Genomic DNA, 13,977 nt, shown 5'->3' with positions numbered 1-13,977 from the left:
CCACCATGCCCAGCTAATGTTTTGTATTTTTAGTAGAGACGGGGTTTCACCTTGTTGACCAGGATGGTCTCGAGCTCTTGACCTCGTGATCCACCCGCCTCGGCCTCCCAAAGTGCTGGGATTACAGGCTTGAGCCACCGCGCCCGGCCAATTTTTGCATTTTTTGTAGAGATGGGGATTGCCATGTAGCCCTGGCAGTTCTCAAACTTCTGAGCTCAAGTGATTCACCTTCCTCTGACTTCCAAAGCGCTGGAATTAAAGCTGTGAACCACCGCACCTGGCCTTACATTTTATAGCTTCTTGTTCTTTTCACAAAAAATCATATTAATTTTGTAATATATTTATGTAAACATTTTAAACATAATTGCAATATGGAAAAGCTATTTTATTTTTGTCTTCACATGCTTCCTTATTTGTGTCCATCACAGTTTTTAATTTGGTTCTCACTTTTGGAAAATATCACATTTTGGATTTTTGTAGTCCTGCTATTTTTGTATTTATTCTATTTTCCCTGGAAGCAAGATGGACAGCCACATAGATTTGACATCCTTGTCATCAGTTACTGTCCGAATTAATCTCATGCTTCTTAGGTCTATTACTCCTCTGGATTGTTCTCTTGATTTACTTCTGTTCCTGTAAAGTTGTTGTATTTTCCTTTAACTCTGTTTTGCATTTTAAGTGCTTTTTTGACTTCTTGAGTATTTTCAATTGTCTACATTAAAATATTTAATAATATATAGAAGTTATCTAAAGTTACAAGTATCTACAGTATACATGAGTAAAATATTTTACAAAAATATTATAGCATATAATAGCACCTAATGAGCTATCTCAAACTTCTTCACCCAGAATATGTATCTCTCTCAAAAATACCATGTGGTAATAGTAATTTGTAAAGGGTAATTTAGTTGATACTTAAAAATTATCTTATGTTTTATACACATTTCTGAAAATATTACTCACTGCAGTGAACTAAATTGAACTGCACAGAGCCAAAATTACTATCTTGAAAAAATAAAATAAAGCGTTAAGTTAACATGGATAGAAATATTAACCTGAATTTAGGTCTTCTAAGTCCAGTAACCATGCTGCCTTTGTAGCATATTCTGGACATTTTTTTTTTTTTTTAATCTGCCATGTTGACTTCAAAACATGACCTTATACAAATAATTTGTGGCCCGGCACTGTGGCTCACGCCTGTAATCCCATCACTTTGGGAGGCCGAGGTGGGCGGATCACGAGGTCAAGAGATCGAGACAAGCCTGGCCGACATGGTAAAACCATGGCTCGCCCCGCCTAACCCCGCTCCAGGCGAGGGCGCCGCACCCACACTGCACTGTACAGTTTTGTTTTGCACCCGCCGTTCATAGGTGATCCAGACACGAGATGGCTGTCCTCTCTAAGGAATATGGTTTCGTGCTTCTAACTGGTGCTGCCAGCTTTATCATGGTGGCTCACCTAGCCATCAATGTTTCCAAGGCCCGCAAGAAGTACAAAGTGGAGTATCCTACCATATACAGCACGGACCATGAAAATGGGCACCTATTCAACTGCATTCAGCGAGCCCACCAGAACACGTTGGAAGTGTATCCTCCCTTCTTAATTTTTCTAGTTGTTGGAGGTGTTTACCACCCGCGTATAGCGTCTGGCTTGGGCTTGGCCTGGATTGTTGGACGAGTTATTTATGCTTATGGCTATTACACGGGAGACCCCAGCAAGCGTAGCCACGGAGCCCTGGGGTCCATCGCCCTCCTGGGTTTGATGGGCACAACCGTGTGTTCTGCTTTCCAGCATCTTGGTTGGATTAAAAGTGGCTTGGGCAGTGGATCCAAATGCTGCCATTAGAGATCATGGGGCTTTCAAAACTCTCATTCAAATGACTTACCTTTATTTTCAGTTATATTTTTTTCCTAAATATAATAAACTTACCTGGCATCTGCCTCATACCTGAAAAAGCAAACAAACAAACAAACAAAAAAACAAAACAAAGAAACAAAAAACCATGTCTCTACTGAAAATACAAAAATTCCCTGGGTGCAGTGGTGCATGCCTGTAGTCCTAGCTACTCAGGAGGCTGAAGCAGGAGAATCGCTTGAACCCAGGAGGCAAAGGTTGCAGTGGCCGAGATCACACCACTATACTCCAGCCTGCCCATAGATTGAGACTCTGTCTCAAATAATAATAATAATAATTTGCTTGCATTTTCTATTTATTTTATAAATTAGTTAAAAGACAAAAATATAATTTGTGTGTGGCTAGATAGTACTTATTGCTTACAATTCATAATTTCTAGTGTCATTTCAGTTGCCTAGAAAATATAACCTACTGGATTTCCACTTATAAAGTCAATTACATTTTTATGACTAAAATCTCAGCATTTATTAATTCCCCTCTGGTACTGGAATATAATGTGTATCTTCTGTTTACTAATGAAGAATGCTATCCATCTGTTTCTGTGCCTAGTCAAACTTTCTAGTTATGTAACATTTGTATGTTCATTTAGTTACTGTATACCAAAACATGTGAGTTATGGCCTTAATGTTACTTAATGTTATAGTAAATGCATCAATCTATATTTTTTATGTATTTTTGTTTTATACATATTGAACTCTTAGGTATAGTTTATGTGTGTAAATTACTTAGAATAATTCCTAATACTTTGTAGAGGGTACCAAGTACCAACTTCTCTGATTCATTAAATTTCTACTTGTTCATGTCATTTTTTAAATTTTTCATTTCTTCTTATTCAAATTTATTTTCTGTTCTATCTAAATATTTATTAAAAATACGAGATCGGCTGGCCAGGCACAGTGGCTCACACCTGTAATCCAAGCACTTTGGAGGCCAAGGCGGGCAGATCACCTGAGGTTGGAAGTTCAAGACCAGACTGACCAACAATGTGAAACCCCGCCTTAAAAAAAAAAAAAAAAAAAAAGTTAAAAAAAAAATATGAGATAGGCGAATGTGCCATATTAATAAAATTTCATCTCAAGTGGCATGCTCACTGTTTTCTTTTAGAGAAGTACCTTTTCTGATTCAGGCAGTAAATGCAACTGATAAGTATAGCAGTTATAGTCATTTTCTCAATTCTAAAACATGTGAAGCTTTGGATAATTTACTGATTTTCCCAAAGCCTTAGTTTTGTCCATTTATCTTTCTGAATCTTTCATGCCAACTGCTTAGAAAATCTAGAAACATAGAATATTAGAAATTAAAAATAAATACTTTGACAGGCTCAAATTAACAAAGCAAACTCAAGAAAAATAGGATATATGAGTAGACCTATAACACAGTTATTATTATTATTATTATTATTACTATTATTTGAGACAGAGTTTTGCTCTTGTTTCCCAAGCTGGAGTGCAATAGCGATCTCAGCTCACCACAACCTCCGTCTCCCGGGTTCATGCAATTCTCCTGCCTCAGCCTTCTGAGTAGCTGGGATTACAGGAATGCACAACCCCACCAGGCTAATTTTGTATTTTTAGTAGAGATGGGGGTTTCTCTATATTGGTCAGGCTGGTCTCGAACTCTCGACTTCAGGTGATCTGCTTGCATCAGCCTCCCAAAGTGCTGAGATTACAGGCGTAAGCCACCTTGCCCGGCCAGGAACTTCTTTTTAACTTATCCCTTGCAACTAGCAGTTTAAAATAGACCAAAGAGGAGGGGATGGAGGCCTGTGTTATTATACCAAAATCAGAATAAGGCATCATATGTAAACAATTATCTCAACAATTGTCCCTGATGAATACTCAAAAAGTACTAGCAAATTAAATTCAGCAATATATAACAATAATAATTATTATTATTGTGATAACTACAACCAAATAAACTATTTCACAAATGCCATATTTACTTAACATTCAAACAAAAATCAATGCAATGCATATTATTAATAAAGAACACAAAACAATCTTTTCATAGACATGGGAAAGCTTGTAATGAATACAACACTTTTGCATTATAAAACCCTTAACAACTAAGAAACTTTCCAGAACTGCTAAAGAGCCCTTTTAGAGAAATATACAGCTATGTTATACTTAATATTGAAAGACTGGATGTTTATGTATAACTCTGCAAATGAGACAAGAATGTTCACTTTGACTTCTTTATTCAACTCAAGCTGATAGTATTACCAAGAGACATTATGTAAAAAATAAATAAATCAAATTTTTCTAATTGGAAAAAAGATAAACTCCTCTTTATTGCAAATTTCATAAGCTTCTATATACAAATCTGTAAGAAATTAACTAAAATCCAGTAAAACAAATAAATGAGTTAGGTTAGGTCAAAAGATACAAGATTAAGACACAAAATTAAATTGCACTTTTACATACGAGCTACATGTAATCTAAAAATTTTTTAAATTCCACTCATAATATCATCAGAAGGTAATATTTAGGAATAAAGTTAACAAAAAAGTGCAAGATTTTTCCACTGGAAATAAAGTAATAAATATTAATAAAAAGAGCCAAAAAACTGAAATTAAAACAACATTCAATGTTCAAAAATATAATATTGGTAATTTCTCATTACTTCTCAAATTGACCTAGAAATTTAATGCAATTCTTTCAAATTCTGAAGTGTACTTTTATGAAAATTGACCATGTCACCTTAAATTTTATATACAAATGCAAAGAAAACTGAATACCAAAAACAATATTTAAAAAAACTAAAATTTGATGTTTCACACTTTTCAATAACAATTATCACTACAAAGTTACAAATTCAAGAAAATTTACTGGTAGTATAAATATATAGTCATGTAACTCAATGAACTTGATTAAAGTCTGGCAATATGTTCTTGTATTTACGGTAAATATATTTTTTCTTTTTTTATTTTGAGACAAAGAGTCTCACTCTGTCACCAGGCTGGAGCGCAGTGGCGCGATCTCAGCTCACTGAAACCTCCAACTCCTCCCTGGTTCAAGCGTTTCTCCTGCCTCAGCCTCTCGAGTAGCTGGGATTACAGGTGCCTGACACTGTGCCAGGTGAATTTTTGTATTTGTAGTTAGAGACGGGGTTTCATCATGTTGGCCTGTATGGTCTCCATCTCCTGACCACATGATCCACCTGCCTCAGCCTCCCAAAGTGCTGGAATTACAGGCATGAGCCACCAGGCCTGGCCGGTAAACAGATTTTGATAAAGGTTTCTAGTAATTTCCATGAGGACAGTGCAGTCTTTTCAACAAATGATGCTGGAAAAATTAGATATTCACAGACAAAAAAAAAAAAAGATCTTGGATTCCTAAAATCACAATATCATACCCAAACTTGATCATACACCTAAATGTATAAGATAAAACTATACGATTATCAGAAAAAGACTGAAGTAAATTCCAGATTACCTAATGATTTTTATGTATTATACCAAAAGCACAATCAGGAAAAGGAAAAATAATGAATTGTACTTTCTCAAAGTTAAAAGCTTTCATTCCTCATATAATATCATAAAAAATGAAAAGTCACTGGGAGAAACTATTTCAAATTATGTGTCTGATTCAGACTAGTACCCAGAATATGTAGAGACATGCTATAAGTCAATACTAAATGGACAATTAATCTATTTGAAAATTGTGATGTACTCGCTTTGGCAGGACATATACTAAAATTGGAACAATACAGAGAAGATTAGCATGGCCCCTGCGCAAGGATGACAGGCAAATTCGTGAAGCGTTCCATAAAAAATAAATAAATAAATAAATAAAATAAAATAAAAAAAGAAAATTGTGAAAATAATTTGAACAAAAAATTTCTGCAAAGAATATACACACATTGTCAATAAACATAAAAATATGCAAAAATATTTTTAGTGATTAGGAAAATACAAATCAAAACATCAATGAGATAATAATTAATACTTATTAGAATAGCTATGGCCCGGCATGATGGCTCACGCCTGTAATCCTAGCACTTTTGGTGGACGAGGCGGTCAGATTGCTTGAGCTAAGCAGTTAAACCAGCCTAGACAACACGGTGAAACCCCATCTCTACTGAAATACAAAAAAATATCTGTTCATGGTGTTGTGCACCTGTAGTCCCAGCTACTTGGGAGGCTGAGGCAGGAGAATTGCTTGAACCTGAAAGGCGTAGGTTGCAATGAGCCAAGATCACACAGCTGCACTCCAACCTGGCTACAGGGCAAGACTCCGTCTCAAAAAAAAGGAAAAAAACTGAAAGAGGAGAAGGCAAAGCCAAAGGCATAGGTATAAAATGATAATGTTCCTTGTGATTAGTTGTGACAAAGAAAAACTGAAGTTTGTAAAAGATATTAACAGACGGAGCCATCTGGTTAGTTTTGCCAGGTGAGAAATGTGAAATAAATAATAGTACTTTATCAAAGCTCACTCTAACTCACAGATTGTTAGAAACCTATAATAATTTCATCATAGATTTAAAAAATATCCCCTATCAAATATGACTAGGATAATAAACATTCAAGTATATTAATGGCACCTCTGTCTATCGTTTCAGGTACTTGTAGAGCAGCCTATGAAAAAGATACAACTTCATTTCCAACAAATTCCAACACACACATTCAATGCTGAACTCCAAAATTCATTAATAAAACATGGGAGAATGTGTTCTACTTGTTTTCATTCTAAAACGGAAGTAATATGAAGTGTCTAAAACTTTCCATAAAAATTATTAAATTCCTTAGTTACAATGTATTATAGAAATTAAAACTTTTAATGAAGTTTAGATAATTATATAATAATATTAATGATAAATATCAGTCTCAAGGCTTTAGAAATTCTTATTTTTTTATCTTTCATTTTCTTTCTTTTTATTTTTTTTGAGACAGAGTTTCGCTCCATCACCAGGTGCCAGGCTGGAGTGCAGTGGCCCAATCTCTGCTCATTGCAACCTTCGCCTCCCGGGTTTGAGCAATTCCCCTGCCTCAGCCTCCTGAGTAGCTGGGATGAGCCACCACACCCAGCTAATTTTTGTATTTTTAGTAGAGATAGGTTTCACCATGTTGGCCAGGATGGTCTCGATTTCTTGACCTCGTGATCCACCTGCCTCAGCCTCCCAAAGTGCTGGGATTACAGGCGTGAGCCACTGCGCCCGGCCTATCTTTCATTTTCAACTATCAACTTTAATTATCCTGGTGATAATTGAAGGTAAATATATCATATTCTTAGTTGGTAGAAACTTAGTACCTATGGCTAAAAAAGAAAAAATAATAAAAACACCATTATAAAATATAATAAAATACAAATAATTCTTAATGTCGTATAAAAGAATTCCATGACATTTTATGTTGAAAACAGTAGAATTTAGCAAACACCAGGACATTACAAGAAACACTGTAACAATTTCCATCTAGCATTTATTCTGAACACTCAGTGTTATCATAAATAAATAAATCTTTGGACAATGGAGCTTTACAAATGCTGTGTTTGTAATAACATCTTTTGGAGATAGCTGATATCTCCATTACTGGACATGGAGAATATGTTAAAAATAATCAGTAAAAGAGTACATAGATAAATGTTTTCTTGAGAAAAACCTTATAGAAAACAGGTAGTTTGGGTTTTCCTGAACTCACAATATGAGACCCACTTCTGAAACCCTGCCTGAATGGAGCACGCAGGATGCTAAGTGATATGAGTTCATGACCAGCTGGTTTCTTTGTCGGCCATGTCCACCAGGCAGTACGTCCAGGCTGATATTGTTTCTCACATCAGTTTCTGGGAACTCAGAATGGCCATTGACTCTGAGCACACAGCAGCCCTGCAGTGGCTCTGAAATGACAATCAGGTTCCAGAGCTGCTTGTTGTGGTCTGCCAAGGATCTACTGATCTGAGGACAGCTCTGCTCCCCTTGTAAAATGAAGAAAATATTAGAATTCTCACCTAATTTTATTTGAAATATCACACTCTGTAACATAAATAAGAAGCAAGAATTTAATAGGTGAGGCTTAATCTGGATTCTAAAGCACAGGGATACAAATGCTTCAAGCAAAATAGTGTTACCCAATTTTACAACACGTGATTCTCCCATGTGCAAAAAAAGAATGTGACATTCAGCAGCAGAGAAGAGTCTGTAGGTCCACACTAGGGCTCTCACTAAACTCATTTTTGAAGGTAGAGAGGACCTGGCAGGCTCTTCTTTAATCAGACTCTGGGACACTGTTGTTTTCCTCAACTCTTCTTTTCCACACCCCAACACTGACATCTCATCATTCCCTCAGCATTCCCCAACAGATGAGATTCATTTGACTGCAAGAAATAATCCTCTAGGATATATTTCTGTTTTCTATAAATTCTTATTTTTCCCAAAGTAATTAACCTAAAATTCCTTCCAAAATCTTTCCCTAAATCATCAGGACAAGACTTAGAAATCATTATTTTTTTATTAGTTGGGACCCGCTTCCGGCAGTTTTTTCATTGCACTTTTTTTCTTTGTTTTTGTTTGTTTGTTTTTGAGATGGAGTTTCACTCTTGTTGTTCTAGAAAATCTTACCCCATGAGAAAGCCAAGCAGCACTCAGGGGACCGGAGGAACACACTTTATTATGCTGGCGGGACCAGAAGGGTTTGCTCCCAAGTCTGGATCCCGGCTAAGAAATTACACAATTTTTTTTTTCTTTTTTGGGACGGAGTTTCGCTCTTGTTACCCAGGCTGGAGTGCAATAGCGTGATCTCGGCTCACCGCAACCTCCGCCTCCTGGGTTCAGGCAATTCTCCTGCCTCAGCCTCCTGAGTAGCTGGAAATTACACAATTTTTATAGGTAAAAGGGCATGGAAAGGAACTCAGGACTTTAGACAATGCAGCAGGTTTTCGACAACGTGGCAGTTTCTCCTAAGGTTTTCCAGTTAATAAGCAATAAGCTGAGGTACAGAAGCAGAAAGAGGCAGTTACTAACAAAAATAAAGACAGTTTCAAAAATAGGGATGGTTGCTGACATCCTGCTGACAAAATCCTGGACAAAATTTCCACTTCACTGTTGCCCAGGCTTGAATGCAATGGCACGATCTCGGCTCATTGCAACCTGCGTCTCCTAGAATCAAGCGATTCTTCTGCCTCAGCCTCCCCAGTAGCTGGGATTACCGGCATGCACCATCATGCCCAGCTAATTTTGTATTTTTACTAGAGATGTGGTTTCTCTATGTTGGTCAAGCTAGTAGTCTCAAACTTGCCACCTCAGGTGATCTGCCCACCTCAGCCTCCCAAAGTACTTGGGATTACAGGTGTGAGCCACCGCAACCAGCTGCACTTCTTTTTTTAGTTGATAAATAATAATTGTGCATACTTATGTAGTATGTGCGATATTTGGGACATTGGTGACGGCACTGTGCAGAGGAAGGTGTACAGATGAATTCAGAGCCTTGCTCAAGCCCCACAGCTAGAGTGAAGGGCCATGTGTGCTTTATTTCAAGCACCATCAAAACAAATATTTCAAGAGCGGTGACCAAAGCAAATATTTCAACAGCAACGAGGACCACAGCAAATTGGAGAGCCCCAGCTAAAACAGGGCCAGTTCTCAGCTCGGGATTGTGCCGTGCTGGGATACAGGCCAGTGGTTGCCAGAACTTATGGACTTTTCTGTAAAGTGTCTCAATTTCCAAATGTTGGTTTACTTTTTAAAATGTTAGGTTGATATAAAAGTAATGGCAGCTTTTGCCAATTACTTTTTTTTTTTCTTGAAACCAAGTCTTGCTCTTTTGCCCAGACTGTAGTGCAGTGGTGAGATCTTGGCTCACTGCAACCTCCACTTCCCAGGCTCAAGCGATTCTCCTGCCTTAGCCTCCTGAGCATCGGAGATTACAGATGTGCACGACGATGCCCAGCGAATTTTTGTATTTTTGCCCAGTCAATTTTTGTATTTTTTGTAGAAGCAGAGTTTTACCATGTTTGCCAGGCTGGTCTGGAACTCCTGACCTCAGGTGATCCACCCGCCTGGACCTCCCAAAGTGCTGGGATTACAGGCCTGAGCCACAGCACCCAGCAGCCAATTACTTTTAATGGAAAAAAAAAAAACCCGCAATTACTTTTGCACCACCTAATAAAGGCATCTGCAGGTCAGACAGACCACTTCTCCAGGCTGAGCGTTGCCAGCCAGTGTCTCTTCTCAGCCTCATGAGCTGCCCTGCATTGCTGGCTTGCCTGATGGTGTCACTTGGGTGGGCTTCCTGGCCATGGTTATGGAGTTTCAGGTTTCCCTAGAGAAGACATGACACTTTCCAATGGGCTGGGGAGCTAACTTTAGAGAAATAAGAAAAGCTATACAGGATTTCAGATTACCAGACAGGGAACAACACAGACTGGGACTAGATTACATTTAGGAGACCGGAGAGTTGTATTTGGTACCAAGTTTATCTGTCAACACATCCTTTTTCCTCTTAGGCTGTGAGTCAGCAGACACTCATTAAGCAATGACTACACATCCACCTAAATTGTTTCAGATCTTGGGGATAGAGAAAGGAACAGAATAGAAAGATTGCTGCTCTAATGAAATGTATAATTTCATGAGAAGCAGGAAATAAACTAGTACCTGATCCCTCAGAGGGTGAGAAGTGGTATAAAGAAAAGTGAAGCCGGATAAGGAAGGCAGGGCAGGCTGGATAGCGACGGCCTCTCTGAGCAGGTGGGATTTGGACAGGGACCTGACTTCAATAGCAAGCCATGTAGATTTCTCAGAAAGAGTGACCTCGGCACAGAGAACAGTAGGTGCAGAATACTGATGGGAGGATGTGTGACCTGCTGTAGGAACAGCGGTGAGCCAGGAGAGCTAAAGCAGGGAGGGGTGAGAAGGGGAGGAGATGAGATCAGAACGGGTGAGCAGATTAGGATGGGGGTTTGGTCTTGCAGGGCTGTGTTGGTGATGGTCAAGACAGGTGCTGGGGATAGGACAGTAATGAGATCTGACCCCTGCCCTCAAGAGGATTACAGCCTGATCCAGTGCCTGGCTGTATTCCATTCCCATCCACCTACCTCTACTATCTGTGTGTACTCTTAATCTTAAATTTTCACATTCCCGGTGGTTTACAGCCCTCTGGTTGCAGGTGAGTCCACACAGCTGGTGCAGGGATGCTTGTTCAGCACCAGTGCATTCCCTGGATCTGGAGAGAGGGGCAGAGATAAGAAAAGCCTGTACTGGCTGCCAACCGTAGGAGCAGTCAAACAGGACCCCATTGTTCAGTGCCAACCTCTGCTTTATGGACTGACAGAGGGCAGAAGCTGGGTCCTTCCCATTGGACCTGGAAGATGTTTGCATTAGCATATCCATTAAACAGGGATCCACTGAGTAACTCCTGAGCACTGGGCTCTGCTAGTAATTGGGGTTCCACGGGTGAACAAAATGAGCTGCAGGTGACCCTCCCCTCAGAGAGCAACAACCCTGAGGGGGACACAGGCAAGCAAACAAGCCTTTAGAGCATAACAGGTAAGATTCACAATGGAGACAGTACAGGAAACTCTGGGCAGTAGTGTGCTAGTAAATGTTTAACAACCAGCTCTCCAGCAAAATACGTATGTATATCTATATGCTCATGGATTTTACTAAAGGATCAGTTCTAGGGGATGGAGTGGGGAAAGGGGTTTGCTCTCCCAGAACAGCCTATCTCATTCCTTTCCTTCTATTTACCTCTGGTGCTGAGAGTCAGGGTGCTGGTGGCAACAGTGGTGACAGTGGCAGCTGAAATGACAAGTCCAGCATGAATCCCAAATACAATTATTTATTTAAGTTACTTCTAACTGGTGACTCTGGGGTTGGAAAGTCTTGCCTCCTTCTTAGGTGTGCAGATGATACATATACAGAAAGCTACGTAAGCGCAATTGGTGTGGATTTCAAAAGAAGAACTATAGAGTTAGACAGGAAAACAATCAAGCTTCAAATATGGGACACGGCAGGCCAGAAAGAGTTCCAACAGTCACCTCCAGTTATCACAGAGGAGCCATGGCATCATAGTTGTGTGTGATGTGACAGATCAGGAGTCCTTCAATAACATTAAACGGTGGCTGCAGGAAATAGAAAATGAAATGAAAACGTCAATAAAAACATCAACATATTGTTGGTAGGGAACAAATGTGATCTAACCACAAGGAAAGTAATAGACTACACAACAGCAAAGGAATTTTCTGATTCTCATGGAATTCCATTTTGGGAACCAGTGCTAAGGATGCAATGAATGTAGAACAGTCTTTCATGATGATGGCAGCTGAGACTAAAATGTGAACGGGTCCTGCAGCAACAGCGGATGGTGCTGAGAATCCAATGTGAAAATTCAGAGCACTCGGGTTAAGCAGTCAGGTGAAGGTTGCTGCTAAAATTTGTCTTTGTCATTTTCTCACAGCAATAAATTTGCAATCTGAACCCAAGTGAAAAAACAAAATTGTCTAAATTATTTTTTATGTAGTTGCACTACAACAGATTCTTACCGTCTCCACAAAGGTCAGAAATTGTAAATGGTCAATAATGGCCCTTTTTTAATTCCCTTGACTCAAGACAGCTAACTTCATTCCCAGAACTGTTTTAAACTTTTGTGTGCTTGTTTATAAAATTATGTATAGGCCGGGCGCGGTGGTTCACGCCTGTAATCCAAGCACTTTGGAGGCCACGGCGGGCGGATCACTTGAGGTCAGGAGTTCAAGACCAGCCTGACCAACATGGGGTAACCCCGTCTTTATATATTTTATTTAAAAAAAAAATAAATAAAAATTAAAAAATAAAATAAAATTATGTGTAATCCCAGACTGTTTCCCATGGTTGGTTAGAATACACTGGCCAGGCGCGATGGCTCATGCCTAAAACACCAGCACATTGAGAGACTCAGGTGGGTGGATCACTTGGGGTCAGGAGTTTGAGACCAGACTGGCCAACATGGTGAAACCCCAGCTATACTAAAATTACAAAAATTAGGCAGGTTTGATGGCGTGCATCTGTGATCCCAGCTACTAAGGAGGCTAATGCAAGAGAACCTCCTGAACCCAGTGTAAGGGTAGCCAAAAGGAAGGAGAATAGACCCAAAGTCAGGCAAGAAAGTTTACTAACCTGCCGGGCTGCTCAGAAGAGGCAGCCCCAAACTTACAAGACTCGGGTTTATATGGGGTGAGAGGGGGCATAAGAGAGTTTTAGGTAACAGTCACAGAGATAGTTTGTTAAATTGTAACAGACCTATAATACAGCATCCTGTGACTTTTGTGGTGACAGTCTTTAAAAAAAATACAGAAATCAGAATTTTTTACAGATATGTGTCAAACAGGAATTCACAAGGATGGATAACCTCCCTGTTCTCCCTCAGACTGCTGGTGCTGCCCCATAGCTGTAATTAGGTTTTGCCTAATTGTAGCACCTCTGGTAGCCTTGATGTGGTACCTGGGTAGGGGTTCAGGAATTCAGCTGCAGAGCAATCAGAGGGGGCTGGGGGTCAGCCTGTGCAGAAGGGGTTTTCTGAGGCAGCACAGCTCCAGGAGACAGAGATAGCAGTGAGCCGAGATCATGCCACTGTACTCCAGTCTGGGTGACACGGCAAGACTGTGTCCCAGAAAAAAAGAAAAAAAAAAAGAACGTATTTTGGCAGGGCGCGGTGGCTCACGCCTGTAATCCCAGCAGTCTGGGAGACCAAGGCGGGCGGATCACCTGAGGTCGGGAGTTCAAGACCAGCCTGACCAACGTGGTGAAACCCCAACTATTTAAAAAAAAAAAAAAAAAAGTGGCCGGGTGCGGTGGCTCAAGCCTGTAATCCCAGCACTTTGGGAGGCCGAGGCGGGTGGATCACAAGGTCAAGAGATCGAGACCACCCTGGTCAACATGATGAAACCCCGTCTCTACTAAAAATACAAAAAATTAGCTGGGCAGGGTGGCACGTGCCTGTAATCCCAGCTACTCAGGAGGCTGAGGCAGGAGAATTGCCTGAACCCAGGAGGCGGAGGTTGCGGTGAGCCGAGATCGCACCATTGCACTCCAGCCTGGGTAACAAGAGAGAAACTCCGTCTCAAAAAAAAAAAAAAAAAAAAAAAAAAGGAAAAA

General features: G+C 39.8%; 1 non-coding gene and 2 pseudogenes across 1 annotated transcript; all 3 read left to right on the top strand.

Annotated features, from left to right (window-relative positions):
• The first annotated feature begins 1,302 nt into the window (after positions 1-1,302).
• LOC116545647 lies at positions 1,303-1,955 on the top strand (annotated as a pseudogene).
• A 3,626-nt stretch (positions 1,956-5,581) lies between these two features.
• On the top strand, positions 5,582-5,688 carry LOC116545651. The gene has a single exon (XR_004266389.1). It is a non-coding gene; the product is annotated as a U6 spliceosomal RNA (small nuclear RNA).
• Positions 5,689-11,633: 5,945 nt separating this feature from the next.
• Positions 11,634-12,275, top strand: LOC116545649 (annotated as a pseudogene).
• The last annotated feature ends 1,702 nt before the right edge of the window (positions 12,276-13,977 follow it).

This window comes from Sapajus apella, unplaced genomic scaffold, assembly GCF_009761245.1.
Source record: "Sapajus apella isolate SASKATOON/1434 unplaced genomic scaffold, GSC_monkey_1.0 scaffold319, whole genome shotgun sequence".
Lineage (NCBI taxonomy): Eukaryota > Metazoa > Chordata > Mammalia > Primates > Cebidae > Sapajus > Sapajus apella.
This window is presented reverse-complemented; position numbering and strand designations above follow the sequence as displayed.